General features: G+C 37.9%; 1 protein-coding gene across 1 annotated transcript in view; it reads right to left on the bottom strand.

Annotated features, from left to right (window-relative positions):
- LOC143299149 (F-box/WD repeat-containing protein 7-like) overlaps positions 1 to 5,000 on the bottom strand; it is a 31,097-nt gene that overhangs the window by 23,407 nt on the left and 2,690 nt on the right. The window lies entirely within an intron of this gene.

A 5,000-nucleotide genomic window follows, 5' to 3' on the forward strand; every position in this document is an offset into this window, starting at 1 on the left:
CTTTTCCAGGCAACAGAAGGGTTAAAAAGACTTTAAACTTTAACTAGTTTAAAAGGTGAGTTAAAGGAATGGAACATTAGATTTGTCCCCTGACACAGTAACAGAACTAAAACAAAACAAAAATAAGAGAGACACCATCCAAGTAATACATGAATGCATACATGCAGGCAGACACTGGCATAAACAGACTACAGAGAAAATATGTTGTTAATTTGGTGTATACATGCATTGTTTTACCATGTGTACACACACATCCATGAATACACATGTACATAAAAGCATGCACACCCATACACACACACAAGTGTTCAACCCCTCTCCACACAAACTCTTTCACTCACCAAAAAACAAAACAAAAAACAAAAAAAACAAAAACAAAAAATAGACCCACTATCGTACTAAAACGCTGTTAAACCATATTCTAGAAAAGACTTCTGGTGTTTTGTTTTTAAAACGTTTAAAAAAGAATCCCCATTTCTTAAAAATATGATCAATATAATACATACAGCATTTAAAAAGCTCCTACAGATTTAATTGAAAGGAACAGTTTCACCCATGAAAGTTTGAAAACGCTTGATGCATGTCCTAGATTTCAGTAAACATGTGTCCCTCACATAAGCTAGCATTGGAATGGGAAAAAGAGCATCAACACAGTACAAAGTCTGCAAGTGAACTGAGTCAGTGAGATATATACTACATCATATAGTTTATAACGCTAAAAGTAAACATGACAGGTGCAACAGCCAATTATCAAAGCGTTTGACTTTCAGTTTGAGGGTCCAGAGTTCAAATCCAAGTCCAAAGCACCTGGCAGGTTAAGAGTGCACCATACAGATTTTAACTGATCTCGCAGGTCAACAGATAATGTATGTGCAGACCTGCCGATGCCTCAACCCCCTAGAATTTGATATAGCATGCAGATGATCATAATTATGTGCATGTTAAAATTAAGATCCTGGAATCCATGTCAACATTCATTAAGTTATAGAAATAAGGAAAATATACATACCCAGCACGCACACCCTCCAAAAATGCAGTACTGAGTATGACTACCTACATCAGTACATGGTAAAAACGGTAATTAAAAAAAAAGAAAAAAAAGTAATACTTGTAAAACCCCACTCATACATTCTATCAATTTCTTTTAGAATAATAATACTGAATGGAAAAGTCAAAAAACCTGCATTTCCATTTTCAGCAACCACAAAAACTTGAAAAGGATAACTTGTCAGAATCAATAACATTCTGCTGTTAAAAAAATCTAAATTAGCAACTGTTCAGTTCTTTAATCTTATCAGGAATGTGTGTGTGTGTGTGTGTTGCTATGTGTGAGCGTGTGTCATACAGTATCAGTATGTGTGTTGCAAGCTAATGTGTGTTTATGTTTGTGTGTAGGTGTGTGTGCACATGTATTTCTGTGTTTGATAATATAAAAATATAAATTAATGTGTGTGTAATGTGCACTCAAAAAATGTGTGTGTAATGTGTGTTTAAGTGTATGGAAAGGTTTGGGAGTGGTGCAGTTGTGGCAAGGGGGTGGTGGGAGGGTCAGAGGGAGGGATGTATTATATAAGTATGCAATGAGCACTTGTGCATATGTACATGCATATGTGTGTGTGTGTGTGTGTGTGTGTGCACGCACGTGTGTTTGCTGAATGTGTGTGTGAGGGAGAAAGAACGAACGAATGAGCGAAATTTTATTTCACGAGGGTAAGGGTATAAGCACAATTGCTTTTTTACATCCAGCCATCTGGGGGAGGAAAAAGGTAAGAAAAATGCATGCAGCTGACCAGTACAACACTGCCCTTCAGGCAGCGCTGGACAAGCACGCCCCTGCATCTCATTGCAGGAAGGTGTTGTGTCCATGGTTTGGGCTTCTTGGTGAGGAATTGCTAGCAGCGAAGAGATAGAGAGGACATGCGGAAGCACAGTGAAAGGTATCTGGTTTAACTGTCTACAAACAAGTCTACCTAAAAGCCAAGAATTTTTGTTACCTTTCTTGTACGCAAAGTGAAGAATCTGTTTTTCAACACCAAGATCTCCAAGGCTAAATCAAGCAAAGAACTATATTGCATTACAAATAAGCTTTGTGGCAGAACAAAATCTTCTTTGCTTCCTTCTATCTATCCATTTTCATTACTGCCCAGTGTCTTTTCAAATTTTTTCTGCTAAAAAAATTGTTAACCTCAAGAAAGAGTTGGATTCACAGTCACTTGTGTCACATCCCTTGGGAAAAGAATTTCAAGGTGTTCCTTTTGTTGCTTTCACACCTGTTTCAGAGACAGATGTAGTTAGTGTGTTGATAAAGTCTGCTCCAAAAACATGTGACCTGGACCCTCTTCCCACACCACTACTGTATGAGTGTTTGGAGATTGTTTTGCCTGCACTTACAAAAATTATAAATGATTCTTTAATTTCTGGTGTCTTCCCTGATGTATAAAAAAAACTGCACTTGTTAAGCCCCTGCTAAAGAAAGCCACTCTGGATCACAATGACCTCAGACGTTTCCGCCCTGTATCCAACCTTGCTTTTGTGTCCAAAATTATTGAAAAAATTGTTCTCTCCCAACTTTCAGACTATTTAGCATGAAACAAAATGTTCTCTTCTTTTCAGTCAGCATATAGATCTGCCCATAGCAATGAAACTGCTTTGTTGAAAGTAGTTAATGACCTGTTTCTGTCTGTTGATAAGTTAAACTATCTGTGTTAATTTTGCTTGATCTGTTGGCTGCATTTGACACAATAGACCACAGTATACTCCTTTCCAGACGTGAACATGTTTTGGGGATTTACTCAACAGTTATGAGTTATTTTTCTTCATACCTATCCAGCCACTTCCAGATTGTCTCTGTTAGTAACTTTAAGTCTGATCCAGCCCTGATCTCCTATGGAGTGCCACAAGGCTCTGTCCTGGGCCCTGTTCTGTTCATTCTGTACACTGCTCCTCTTTCTGATGTCATTTCTGGCCATTCTGTTCTTCACAACTCTTTTGCTGATGATACTCAGCTACAAAAGTCTGCAGAACCAAACCAAGTACACAGTCCAATTCTGTCAATGCAGGTTTGTATTCTCGATGTTAAATCCTGGATGACATTCAACAAACTAAAGTTGAATGATGACAAAATTGAAGCTATGATTATTTCCTCTACAAGAATGTTCACATCTACTTCTTTTTCTGCCCCTATTGTGGTTGGTGATGCCACAATTCAGTTTTCTAAATCAGCAACGAACCTTGGAGTCATACTTGACTCAAACCTCAGTATGCATGCTCAGGTAGTAAATCTGATACGCATAGTCAATTGTGAACTTCGTCACATCAACTCTATCCATCAGTACCTTTCTGTTGAAACTACTAAAACTCTTATTTCTGCTTTTGTGCTGTCATGAACTGACTACTGTAATTCTCTTCTCATAGACTGTCTACATAATATTCTTCAGCGAATTCAAACTCTTCAAAACAACACTGTCCGTCTGACTCTCAGAGTCCCACGTACTGATCACATTTCTCCTCACCTCTGCACTCTACACTGGCTCCCCATTGAAGTGAGAATTAAATACGTATCTTTCTGACCTTATCAGTGTTTACACCCCCGCAAGAAATCTCCGTCCTTCCTCTGACTGTTACCTTTTGAAACATCTTGTCAATACAAGAACCTATGGTGAACGTTCTTTCTTCTTTGCTGCTCCTCACATCTGGAACAACCTTCTTCATCATATCAGTGCACCTGATTCTATTTCTGCTTTTCGCTCATCACTAAAAAGGCATCTTTTTAAAAATCTATCTATAAGCACTCTCAGCTTCCTTGTTCTCTAACACCACCAATGTCAGCTCACTTTGGATGTATGTGGAGTGTGAGGGGGAGAATGTGAGTGGGGGGGGGGGGAGGAGGGGGGTTGAGAAATAATGGTCATGAATGTTTTATGTAACTTGTAATATTTTTCTTTCATGTAAAGCGCCCTGAGCTCTTAGAGAGAAAGGGCACTATATAAATGTACATGATTATTATTATTATTATTATGCACAAAAGTAATTCTTTTTTTTTTTTTTTTTTAATCTTATATGCAGTAAACATGTCAATGATGTAGTTAATATCACTGTAAGTGTTCAGTCCAGAATTTGTTTCTTTCCTTTTATTGTGAACAAAAAACACGAGGTCACGTCATCTTCGAACACAACCTACCTTCTAGTTAGCCAAACTCAGTGGAAAGCGGTTTTTAGTATTTTCGGATTTCGGAATACATCTCAATGAAATAAACCGTTAATGATTCAGAAATATGGCTTAATTCGGGAGACTTACAACCTGTTATTGGTATGACTGGGAAGATTTTTTTAATACTATGTTTAACTTTAAGCCAATTTTGGTATTGGCAGACAAAGTATTTCCAGAGAAAATGGCAATGTTAAAGTTTACACACACACACACACACACACACACACAGGCACAAGCATGGTATTAATAAACTACATGAGAAAAAAACATACTGAAAACACACATGTATACACTCTCTCTCTCTCTCCTCTCTCTCTCTCTCTTACACACATGCACACTTACACACACATAAGCATACATTGTGTATGTATGTTAACAAGTAATATACTAGTCTAATGTGAATATGAAATTGAAACAATAAGTCTAATTAAAAAAAAATACACATAACAATAACAGATGGGGAAATGCTCATTGCCAAAGGAAGCATAATTCAATCACCAGTATTTTCTCCCCCTCCGCTAGACCTTGAGTGGTGGTCTGGATGCTAGTCCTTTAGATGAGACAATAAACTGAGGTCCTGTGTGCAGCATGCACTTAGCGCACATAAAGAATCCACAGCAACAAAAGGGTTGTCCTTGGCAAAATTATACAGAAAAATCCACTTTGACTGGATAACAAATAGAATTGCAGGCAGAAAAAAAAAAGGGTGGTGCTGTCAGTGTAGCGACGCACTCTCCCTGGAGAGAGCAGCCCGAATTTCACTCAGAGAAATCTGTTATGACAAAAAGAG

The sequence above is a fragment of the Babylonia areolata genome, chromosome 24, assembly GCF_041734735.1.
Source record: "Babylonia areolata isolate BAREFJ2019XMU chromosome 24, ASM4173473v1, whole genome shotgun sequence".
Classification (NCBI taxonomy): Eukaryota; Metazoa; Mollusca; class Gastropoda; order Neogastropoda; family Buccinidae; genus Babylonia; species Babylonia areolata.